General features: G+C 39.2%; 1 protein-coding gene across 2 annotated transcripts in view; it reads right to left on the reverse strand.

Moving 5' to 3' along the window:
- Positions 1–13289, reverse strand: part of LOC135468736 (forkhead box protein N3-like) — a 29016-nt gene that overhangs the window by 9616 nt on the left and 6111 nt on the right. Inside the window, exon 1 of one of the 2 annotated variants that reach the window (XM_064747137.1) lies at positions 3162–3289. The exons of the other annotated variant lie outside the window; for it this stretch is intronic. The gene's annotated coding sequence lies outside the window, so the exon portion shown is untranslated. Of the gene's footprint in view, positions 1–3161; positions 3290–13289 lie in introns of those variants that run through there. 2 annotated transcript variants of the gene reach the window in all.

Here is a 13289-nt window from a genome sequence, read left to right on the forward strand (position 1 = left end):
CTGTTCCGATACAGGTGAAGTTTCCCAGAGCACAGCTGGGTTGTGGACACAACACCTCGCACTACCCCAATCAATGAGAGTTAAAGCCTTAACATCAATATTGACATAGTCAATATAGCCAAAGCCTAGGAAGGAGGGGAAATTATACAATAATTCTACAAACAATATCATTACAATGACGTGCATGTAAAATAAACCTGTATAAAATATAAAATAAACATTTATTTCTGATAAGTGCTTGAAGTAAGCTGGGATGATGGGATGGTGTGACGGAATGAGGAAGATTAACTGTTAAATCAATACCACCTCCAGCCAGCACTTACAACTCTTATCCCACTTTGTTGGGCAAAAATGAAAGGCAATTAGAGGCTTGTGTAGAGGTGACCGAATGGGTGTTGGCGATCACTTATAGACTACCTGACCTGGTAATTGTGGTCCGGATACTGGCACAGTACAGAGGAAGTGATTACAGGTGGTAATGACCTGACACCACTGGATCAGTTCACCTGAGGAGGCCGGACACACCAGCAGAATTTACAATCCCTGCCACTTCCGTAGGACATGTCATTTATTGCATAACCATATCATATCAAACAGCACGAGTGTCAACAAACAGAATGGCTGTTCGCAAATCAAACCCATCCCTGCTAAACCACATAAATTACATCCTCTAACCATACCACTAAATGGTAAATTCAACAACAATAAAGTTCACATGTACCTACATTTGTGCCATGCAAGTAATATTCTGACTGAAAAACTTGGACATCCAAAGCATTAAAGCTGATAAAGATGATATCATTTTTTAAATACATTCAGAAATGTGTTTTTACTGAAATACAATTTTCTATTTCTAATATAATTTGTCAGTTACATATGTGAAAGAAGCGTAGCATGTTACTGTGGGGTGTAAGTATATTCGTTAGCACTTTCATTAAAGCTTAAACAATGGGAAATAATTTTTAAGTCGGTGCTGGACATAATGACTCTAACTCTAAGCTAATCATAGTATTTAAAAAAGTTACAATGTTATTTACATGTCAGATTTATTCCCTTTTGTCCCTCCCTCAGTATTTTTCATTTCCAGGCTTGGAGCTACATGTACATGTATGTCTTGATAAAAGGACATCTTAAGTATTAACACCCCAAACCCGCCCCTCCATTATTATTTTGCTGAGCAAACTCTTTTGCAACATGAGGACAGTGTACCTCATTCCCATGGAGGGGTGTTTTGAGCAGCCTGTCACAGTCAATAACTCTGACCTATTTATATGTCTGTTGCCATAGCATTGGTCATTAGAAAGGGGAGAGTACAGTATGGATGTGAAAACATGTGCCTGTCATACAGTACACACACACACATATATATATATATATACATACATATATATACTGTTTCACTGTGGCATGGCTGGGACGGCTGGATCTATATGTAGACAAGTGGGACATCTGCTTGTGGCTGATATAAATACATATATGTATATATACCTACATATAGAGTAATAAAGACTGGCCAGGCTGGCTCACTTCACCAACATGTGTAACCTGCAGTGATCAGCTGATCCCTAAATAGGACACCTCGGTAGGTTACCATGGAAACCACCAATACTATCCCCCATCATTATGTGTATGCGGGGCCAGTACACTGTGAAATCACTTCTTAGTGGTGACAATCCAGAGGACCTCTTTACTGGGCCTGTCAGGACTTCTCATAAGTGGCAGAAACAATTCAGATTCTACTGAAGATGTTACATCCAGCACATCTCACTGTCGATGATTTATCCATCAGTATACATGTAACATCACGTTATCACTGTTTTCTACTTTCATTTTGTAAACATACCATCTTTTGGAAAAGTTTATACTATTAAACAAAAAATATCTCCACAAATTTGTTAAACCTTACTTGCGCTAAACTTATATCAAAGGGTCCAACTTCATTTTTAAAACTTCTATAACTTCAGAAGTTCAATAAATCAACCACGTCACAAAACTGATTAACACAAATATTTAGCACATGCTATTCATATTCATGCAAAACGTAAACAATTCTGATTGTCAAATGTCCATGCAATACATGTAACAGATAAGCCATAAATGTATGAGTGCAGTTTTATCCAATTGCATTAAAACCCCAAAATTACTAATACTGTCATGTTCCAAATAATAAAAGTGGTAAATATTTAATATACTGACATGTAATGTGGTATTATTTTTAAAATCTCTGGTAATGATAATATCCCTTTTAATATTTTGTTAGCATGTTTATGTTTATTTAAGTATACTGCAAAACTGCATACACTGATCCACATTAAATCTGCAATATCCAGTAAATTTCCAGTACTAGTATATCTGACAGCTCCACATAAGGCATTTGAGGGTCAACTATGTTGCAATCATGCAAGTCTAACCCTACTTTTTGTGCACAAAAGTTTCCCTGGTAATGATGTAATTATATGTTTACCTACATTTATGTACCTCTCTCCACTTACTCTATGGCTTCGCAACAACCCAGGGCATGTGTCACACATCTACCTGTTTATAGGATAATAAAAACTTCAGCAGATGCCAGGAGTACCAGCCCTCCTCTTCCCGCCCCCATTGTCATCCCTTGGGTGCTGCCATGGTTGGTCAACATGATAGCCACTGTAGTGGACACGGGTCATTTCCCTTTGCCTGTGTAAATTACAGGCATGATGGGGGTGGTATATCCTATAGTCCCTCACTGTCTCAGACCACTTGTAAAGGTCAGCCCTATCTGGTTACCCCCCTGGGGCAGTGCTAATGTAACAAAGTGAGGTCTTGCTGATGTAACAAAAACTTCACCCCTCCAGTCACAGATGTCTGTTACCCAGGGACCAGGTACTAAATGCTCTTATGAAGCCTACCAGTATATGCCTATATAATACTGTTCTATTACTCCTACCAAACCTTAGTTAAAGGCAGCCCAGCCAAATGTGCTGCAGATAAAGTGGAGATAATACAGAGATATGTAAGTTGTCATGCTGACTGACCCCTGAACATGTGACATGGTTTAGTTGAGGAGGACCTTACTGTGTTGACACATGCCCACATTAGGATACATGTGCATGTCCCCCTTAGCTGTGCGATTCTGTCCCCTGCTCTCTGATAGACACTATGTTAGGGTAGGTTCTACTTACGAATTAGGGGTACATTCCTGGAGCGATGTTCAAAAAGGAGCCAGAGCAGCTTTATCAGCAGGGTTGTATGGAAGACAAGTGAAGCTGAGCAAACAAACAAAATAACAGTATGGCGGCCTGGAAGAACTGCGTCCTGTAAAAAGGCCCCCGTTGGCCAAATATTCCAAGGTGGGGGTAGGTTGGTTAGGAGGGGAAGACTGGGCCTCTGTAAGCATCCCTGAGATTGGAGGGTTTAAACAGGAAGACTCTGACTGGCTAAAAGCTGCCTGACTCACTACCCCATGTGATCTGCCCCTAGCCTTATGCATATACACATTGTGCCGTCTTTTCCTGCTTCATATCGCCATGGTTACTAAGCTATGTAGTCATGGTAACCAAAATCAAGTGTCAATGTATTCAGTGGGAGCTGTCTGCCTGCGTGTTATGTGTACCGGTTTCAGTTGGCTATACTTGCACTGCTTTAGGCTATATCCATGTTAAAGGAAAAAGTAAGCCATTGAAGCAGATCGTGTATGGCGGTTTTATGCTCCGCTTGCTCTAATTTACAGTGGTCAGGATACAGTCCCGTCACAGTGTGAACTATGTCTGACAACAGATAAATTGGATAATCACTCGCCTGACGTTGGTGTGACCAGCATTGATCGGAGCTCTTCATGAATTCAGAACCCTGATAAAAACTGGCCCCGCTTAACAATAGCGAACATGGCTCCCCATCAGTATTGATGGCCAGTTGAAGCAAATACTGCCTGAATCAACACGTGGCAGAACAGACGGAGGCAGATTAAACAGACGCAGCTAAAATATTTACCCCAGCAGCTAAAGTTTCCCCGCCTCATCCAGACACAATCTTAGATCAGCTCCTGTTCACCTGAAACTCACCTGGTCAATCAGCATTCATTAGCACCTGTTGACAAGTTGACATATGACAGCTGGGACCAGGTCATAAGAGCCTGGTATTCACCATAAAAATATCCACTCCACTAATGGCTGTTTTTTTCCTCTCACCCTTCTTACATGTCTTACACCTATGGTCTTATTAAATCTGTACACTTAATATTTAACGTGATTACTGTGTTGGAAATCAGGATTTTAATGTCATCTGTTTAGCTTATTATTAGGAAAGACAAAAAAGAAAAAAAAAATCTGTATGACAGGGCATCATCTGAAGCTAGCACAAATGGAGCTAAATCAGCATACTGCTTAATCTTTCTGTCTATATACATGTAGCACATAACTTTAACTTTTGACAGCACTTGCACCAGTCTTTGGTCTAATGGACACACAGTGTATTAATGACATTTGTGTGTCCAAACAGATACACAGTGCCTGGTTACAGTTGTATTGAACATGTTAGGGGGAAGTGAAGGACTAGAGTGTATAACCATAGCTTCACAGAGGCAGAAATCAATACAACAACACATGTGCTGAAAACAGTTCCATCAGTTTATCTGTTGTCAAGGGAATCCGAGGACAGCTTCATATCGCCAAGGCAACCCATTACAACGACAACAGCTCTCCATGTAGGGTTCAATATGGAACTGCATGAATAAGACACAAGCCTAGCAATGTGATAGGTTAGTCATACAGCACATCATAATAGCCACAGCTACAACAATTCTATCTGGGGACACATGGATGGAACAAACTGTAAAGCTTACAAATATGTACATTTTTTTTAAAAACTTGTTTATTCTTTGTTTCAATTTCAAATACTTTCATGGTGCAAAGATTTCAAGTTAGTACAATGTAGCTTTCCAATAATTTCAACTCTTTACACAATGTTAAGAAATAAAATCAGAAATACACCAAAGATATAAACATCTTCAGATACAATCTGCTTCATAGAAATACAAAGGTATAAACATTTTCAGACACCATTTGCAACACAGAAATATGAATGTATAAACATCTTCACACACTGTTTGCAACAGAAATACAAAGGTATAAACATCAGATATAATTTGAAATATGAACTTTGTTAAATTGCCGAATACATGCACATTGGTAAACACCACACAGAACTTACTTTAGTAGATTTATGTAAAGTTGATGAAGCATCATGGTGGTTGTCAAAGAGCATAGTCAGTTTCTGTTCACAATAGACAAAAGAAGCTGGGGAGTTGAATAACTGGTGCTCTCTCATGCCATGAAAGACACAGCCCTACCCATCAGTAGCTGCATCTTCACTATCTGTTTCAGTAAATGTTGCGGCCCTTTGCCATGGTAGCAGGCAATGTGGAGGGTTAGTTGCTATGACAACTGGCAAACAGACATTACCCTGGACAACAAGCATCCAAAGCGGTAGTAGCGGATTATCTCAGGCATATCTCAATCAGACAAGCTCCTGTACCTCGAGGCCACTGACATGCATGCCCCCAAAACATAATTCAATAAAGGCCTCAATCTGTTTAGATGAGACGACAAATCCCCAATCAGCTATAGCTGATTACATGGCTGTGGTGACATGTACATGGGAAAGACTTCCTTCCACACCTGCTTGCTTAATGCTTCCTGTACAATGTATGTGCATGGGTAATCACAACATCATCATCAATAAATCACAGATCAGATTTAAAAACCGATCAAAACTGCTCAGCATACATGTACACATAAATTCTTCTCACTATTAGCCCTCAGAACAAATCTCCTGATTTTGATCGATCTCTGTTTATCTTAGTCTTGAAACTCCAATATCAGTTCATCTAATTACCACCCAAGTAAACGAATAATCATGCTTATGGGAAGGGTTTGCAAAGTATTGCATCTGTAGGGTCCTGGCCCTTGGGCTTGCACAAATACTTGGGTAACAGAATAACGGGGATACTGTTCAATTCTATAATTAATAAATGCATTGGAAAATACATGCGCAAGTTTCTGTAATGCTACATGTACATGAAATGTCCTGAGTTGAGTTTTCAGCACCCTTCAGCACCCTACAGCTCTGCATCATAAAAGTCTAACTTCCAAATGTATTTACATGGGATCTTTCAGGAAATGTTCAAAAATGCTTTAATATTACATGTACTAAACTCAACATAAAACCTTGAAGCACAACAAAGCAAGTGTGGAATAATTCAGATATGACAGACAGATAATACTGATCCCCTTACGTCCCCTCTCATGCCAGAAATAATGTAGTTTACCAATGTGTTTTTTTTAACTTGGGGGCCTCCGTGGCTCAGTTGGTTAGCGCGCTAGCGCAGCATAATGACATAGGAGTCTCTCATCAATGCGGTCGCTGTGAGTTCAAGTCCAGCTCATGCTGGCTTCTTCTCAGGCCGTACCTGGGAAGGTCTGCCAGCAACCTGCTGATGGTCGTGGGTTTCCCCCGGGCTCTACCCGGTTTCCACCCACTATAATGCTGGCCGCCATCATATAAGTGAAATATTCTTGAGTACGGCATAAAACACCAATCAAATAAATAAATAAAATTTGTTAACTTGGAGGATATCTATGATTCCTTATTCAACACTACCAATAAGCTAAGTGATACGAAAACAAATGTTTCTTGGTTTTGTTTTCTTTAGAAACAGCTTGTGAAGTTATACGACAGATTCTTAAACACTCTTGGCTTCTCTCGACATAACATTTCACATATACAGCGCCAGTATAACAAAACAGCCACCTGCTCTAAGTACACATATTTCTAAATGATTTCCTCCTGGAATCCATACATAACATTCATCCTCATCACAAATCAATCAACTTCTCTGCCACTAGCTTTCAGCTTGGACAACAGACAGATGAAAACATTTGGCCAGACAGTTCATGTATATTTGTCTAGCTAAGACTGTTTAAATTTAAGAAGTGGTATGTGTGTGTGTGTTTGCCGACTGAATTTCTTAAGAGTCCTATACATGTAATGTGTCTGAAGTGGCTGTAAGCCATACACTTCACAGTTCAGGCATATCCTATCAAAGGCAGCCCAGAAGTGTCCTGCTATTGACTCAACATGCCATCTGCTGTCTTTCACTGCATTCTATTACAGGTCAGCATGGTAACTAATGCTTCAAGCCGTTACTAAGCAACAGTGAGCAAGCTGCTGCACAGGCTGGTACAGAGCTTACAAGCCTTACACAAAAGTTGACTACTGAGGGCAGAGAGGGGAGCTAGGAAAAAATTCCATTACATACAGGCTGAGTAAACAACCACCGCTCAAGTCCATACATAGCCATCATATGTCACAAACAAAACGCAAATTTTGACTATGAAATGCTAAAATATCAAAAAGAAATGAAGCGGTTTCCTTTCATTTTTCACATTCAACGTTTAAACTTCATCTTCACAGAATTTTGTGTTCACAGCAACAAAAGGGTTAAATGTTCTCAAATTTTGTGCAGATGGAGGGGTAATTAAATATATATTCAGTTATACCAAATTATAAAAAAGTAAAGCACTTATGAAAATGTTTTGGTAACATTTAAAGTTAAAAAAAATATGATAAACTCAGATAACATTCAGATCTCCCTGATCAGGGTAATGAACAACCACATGGTAGACTAAGCACTCTCCCACAGGCCTCTCATAGATCAATCTCCCCTCCCCCCCCCCCTCCACACCCAACCCCTCTAACTCTCCGTCATCTTTCACTTACTTAAAGCCCTCCCATCAATTACATTTCCACAAGACCCCAATGAAAAAAGGCAGGGAAATCAACGCTCTATTTTTTTTATATTAGGTAACAGTTGTAATATTCCTAGGCCAGGATACAACCCGACTGCTGCACTCATTGACAAAATTCACCCACTAATCTTGTGTTACTAGGCAACCACAGACAGCCAGCCAGCACTTCTTTTTCCCCTAAGAGTATTTTCTCGCCCATGTGGTTGGGCCTTAATTCTGCACTCAGGCCACTAGCCAGGCTTCACATATCCACCAGTGTAACCGAACAATTCTCTCACTTCCCCCTCCATCTTTGCTAAGCTTGCAATTTTCAAGATGGAATCGGAAGAAAATTCTAGGGCTGTTTGTAAATAAACACCAAGTGAACTGCATGTACTTTGGGGAATATGAATATGTTCAGAACTGACCATCCTCCCTAGCTCACATCCAGATGATGGCCTAAGTCTACATACAACATCCATCAGGTAGCCATGGAAACCACAACCACTGAGATGGATAGCTCCATCAAGCCAAAATCCTACACAATACAAAATTTTGCAATTTTGCAGCATGTTGCCATGGAGGCAGTAAAACTGAACAAAACAAGCTTGTTGTGGAAGTGCTCACAATGTAGGCCTTTCCCCTCATCACTCGCAACCTGCTTGCTTCATACTTCGTTTATGTGACAGTTGTTAACTGTCATGTTCAATATGTTTACAACTCCTGACACATGTATATCAAACTATACACTTCAATTAAATGCATACTGGGTGTAAAATACCTTAACACTGCAACACTTGCAATATAGTCAATTCTGTAAGATGGATCGGAAGCTACAGACCACGTGATCTCCTTTATAACAAATGGCGTGGGTGAAGAAAACGGTCGTCTTTTGCATAGGAAAATGCCTATATCTGAATTGCTGTCAGTGATCTTTTATCCGTTGGATTTGTATAATTTTCAGCTTTCCAGATAGTCTTAGTATTCTTCTGTGCTTCTGTGACGTTATTTTGTACAACTGGGCCTTATTGGTCGCTAGCAAAGTGGCAAAATGTGACCTTTTCCCAAATGCTTTCACCAACATCTTGATGGTATTATGCAGCTCTTTCCCTCATGGGATCTCAACTATGAAAAGATCAGTTTAATTATAACTTGTTACATGTGACATTCTGCATATCTACATGTACTTTCTTGGATGTTTTTTTTTTTTGAAAAGTGAACGGTAAAGAATATCTACCTTTGCCTTGGTGGGCAGTGGTCTGGGGGTAAGAATAGCTGTCTCCTAGTGCCTGCCATTAGTCCATAAGGGTTAACAGAGTCCAGCTTCACCTCTGGGGATAAGCAGGAGTTAGTCATGATGGGAGGGTAGTAGCGGAATGTTCACCCAGGCTGCTATTGTCTCTTATATACCTGTACTACACCTGTGGCAATTAGGGCGGGTCTAACAGGGGACAGGCACACAAGGGGGTCTACCTGCGTAACCTATAAATAGGTGTATATTCTGGTAAATAAAACTACTGGCTTCACTCAGCAGGACAGTCAGTGAGATAATGCCCCAGGGGGTCAGGTTTAATTGACCCCCCCCCTCTCCTCACACCCCTGAATTAAAGCCAGACACATAGACAGCCACTGGTGGCTAATTGTTTTACCTGGCTGACAGAAGCCAATGCTAAGTGATACCCTGTCTAGGTCTAAAGGTTCACTTTAGTGCTCTCAGTTATGTTGACATCGTCACTTGCTGTTTATTTTAAGGATGGTAACACATTTTGCCTGGTAGGTTTCACAGCATGAGCTAAACTGTATACTTAGAAACATTTGTCACCAACACATTTTGTCTCCCATACAGGCTGTGCCCCAGGGCGAACATGTCATTGTATATGTGTATCCATAGCAACAGGTCTCTGTTAAAGCCACAATGGAGAAAAGCAGATGTGTCTGTGAGTTCCTTCAGCAGGTGGGTCTGTCAACTTGAGAACAATAACTCCTCAATCTTTAAACTCTGGTCGAAGTCCCTTCCTGATCCCAGCACCCACAAAGGGCCACGCATACAACAGTTTAGAGACAGGGCTGGCACCCTCACTTCAGCCTCACAGAATACCCAGTAGTCACCTTATCAGGAGCAAACAGTGTCTACTCAAATCTTAGCTTAAAATTAAATCAGACCATGAACTTTGTTCGAACACGGTTACAAATGTGTTATTACAATTTATGTCACCACAGTTCATATCCAAGCAGCTGCCCTTGCGGGCAATCAACAGAACGATTGGAGGAAGACGTTTATGGTCAATAACATCAGTTTGGTTTAAAGGCAAAAGACAGCTGGCTGTAACGAAAGTCAAAAGATTAAACACTTTCATGTTTATTTTCTTGTCAAATCTTTTCATGGAAGACCTACTTGGTAAGGACTCAAGACTGGTCGAATACATACATTTTTCATACATGTAGTTTTAAAGTATTTATTAAAGGTTGGCATTTCAAGCAATGTTAAAAATTTCAAACAACCATTAATGCAGTTATGTAGCACATAAATCTTGCTGATGAACCCCTCTGTTTTGTCTCCAAAATACCTTACTCTTCGATAAATTTTTCAAAGTCTAACCTCTGTTTCATTAAGAAATAATATTTGATTGTTTATTTATCTGATTGTTGTTTAATGCTTTACTTCAACAAATAATAAATGTATTTCTCAAAAATATCTCACTCCTGGTTACACTTTTTTTGAAAGTCTAACCTTTGATTCTTTCATAATAATATTTAATTATTCATGAATGTATTTATTTATCCGACTGTTGTTTAATGCCTTACCCTGGACAACAAATACTAAATGTAGAACAAATACATACAAAATACATTTCACGTCGGCATGCATCAGTTTAAACAGCATCGAATTGCCACTTTTGGTATTTATAATTCTATGTTGTAGGTAAGGCGATACCTAAGACATGATAACAGAGATGCAACATGTGGAACAATTCTCCATCCACAGAATGCCAACAAATTCTCCATTTCCCATCAATACTATTTCTATCCATACCACAAATGACTCTACAGTGATAATCACTTACACACATGTCTGTCATAGCTGACAGAATACAAAGATCAGTTACAGTTTAATCTGATAACCTAGGACTGGAGCACTATAGAAACTTGATATAGACTGTTGGGGCTTCAGTTTGCCCTGCTTAACCAAAGGTTACGACTCCTTCCCTATGGCAAGTGCGGGTAGATATACAAGCAGATAGCTGGAAATGATCGCATTTCCATGCATACCTACACACTTATATATGCTTTAAGATGAGCCTCCTATATCATTCAAATGACACAGGTCATTTAACGTAGTCAGGTCGCTACAGGCCAGCCACAGGCCTGCACCTGATAATAGGATAAATATTGTTTGAACACTCTACAGCACACTCCACACAGCCCCTCTATATCTCCCTGATATGGTTCAAAGTTTTGAGAACAGACTTGGAGATAAAAATGTAAAAAGACAATTACTGTAGCTTGATATCAAATTTCGCCCATAACTAAGTTAAAAATGTATGCGTTACATTTTTGCTTTTTAAAGTATTGATTGTTTGTTTGGTTGTTTGGTTTCAAATACAGTAATTCTTCAACCTTTTCACATGTTTACAAGGTGTTCATTTAACCATATTCTGAAGGTATTAGTTTGTGTACCCTTTCTGTGAAGCCCTCAAATCGGCCAACCCAACCAGTGTAGCTTTGTCTCCAAGATCAAATGAAAAAGGTGCATAAATTGCACTGAAAGTTGTTTTTTCGTACGCGAAAAGATTGACAAACTATTGTACTCGCTTTGCTCGATTCTGAGAAATGTACGGATCTCAGAAATATCTTTTTAAGGACTTTTTGTTAAGTTTCAACACTAAAAGTCTTTTTGCACTTTTTGGGCCGATTTTAAATACACTACTCCTTTTCTAGATAAGCTATCCACAGGTTTTTTTGGCGCCTTAATCTGTCTTGAGCAACATAATTCCCATCTTGAAGGCACTGCCTTTTCCATGTGTACCTGAGGCAGTATATCAATTTATTTATTTACTGTACTCATGGATATCTCACTTATACGATGGCGGCCAGCATTATGGTGGGAGGAATCCAGGCAGAGCCTGAGGGCAAACCCACGACCATCCGCAGTATAAAATATCTTCCTCTTCCATTCTGTGAGACTTACTCATCCATTTAAGTACATCATGCATCTTTATTTATTTTACTGTTTAACAGGGCAATTAATGCCTTTTCTTTCGTAAAACATCACACTGCCAGCCAAGCAAATTGTACAACATCAGGGTAATAATAAACTGGCTATTTCTAGGTAAAATCAGTGTAAATGTATGGAAATATTTAATGCTTTATAAATTTGACTGTACCATTTTTTCATAATATTGATGGAGAGAGGAATCCAATATTTGTCCAACCACAGAGTTCTTCAGATTTATGATTCTGTGAGTGTTAGCGCACCCCTTGGCCCCATACCACACCATGCATTCCTAGAACAACCAGTCTTACCCCTCCCCCATTATCTGCTATAACATTTACCACCTAACACATGACCTCCTGATTAATATATAATTAGAACCCCCACTCCACCCCACTGCTAAATGGCTTGTGTCTACATCACTCAGACAGGAAACTCTCAATCAGTCTCTTGCTAACACACTCCATTGTACTATAATTTACTAAAGATGCCCATGTTAGGAAAGCAAAACCCACAAGAACAAAAAAGTCCTAAAAACCAACCAACCAAGAATTACACACTTTTGATAATGGTCTAATCTGTTCAGATAACAGTTATGATAACAGCTACATGTGCACCTGACTTATCAGCTTCCAGTGTTTTCTTACTGTACAATGCAACAATTCCGTGTATCTTACACTATTTTTTAACCTTCTACTTTCTCTTACTGTAATTCGATAAATTATCAATTTCAATGTAATGTTTTCACACCTGATGCCTTTCTTTTTTCAGCTACTCTGACAAAATCTTGTTTTTAGATGTGACAAGCAATTCCAAGTTGCTATGTCGATCTGCCTGTTAGTAAAATTTTTGACATTCAACCTTTTACAATATGCCATTCACTTTACAAGTCGTCTTAAAGCTATATGACATGAATTTTTTGTAGGCTGTCCCAGCCAGATGGGTTCTGCACTTATTGTATGTCATGAAGATGGCCATTTAACCCACCTTTAACCCACCCTCTGTAGGTATATTCTAATACCATTAACAGTGGAGAGATTGGAAAGGTAATAGAGAAAACATTGTGTTATTTCAAAGTCAGGCTAAATGTATGCAATCAAAGCAACTTTAATTGCATTATCCAATTACTAATATTAGACATGTACTTTGCCCAACAATTTGACTAAACTTCATAAATGTCTTGGTATACTCTCAAATCAAAATCCCTGGATATCTAATTCAAATTTTTTCATTATGTGTACAAGTTCATGGAAAGTAACAGAAACAATCACCTCTCTTCTTTTGCTAAACAATAATGTGGTTTATTAGAATGA

Source organism: Liolophura sinensis, chromosome 6 (genome assembly GCF_032854445.1).
Source record: "Liolophura sinensis isolate JHLJ2023 chromosome 6, CUHK_Ljap_v2, whole genome shotgun sequence".
Lineage (NCBI taxonomy): Eukaryota > Metazoa > Mollusca > Polyplacophora > Chitonida > Chitonidae > Liolophura > Liolophura sinensis.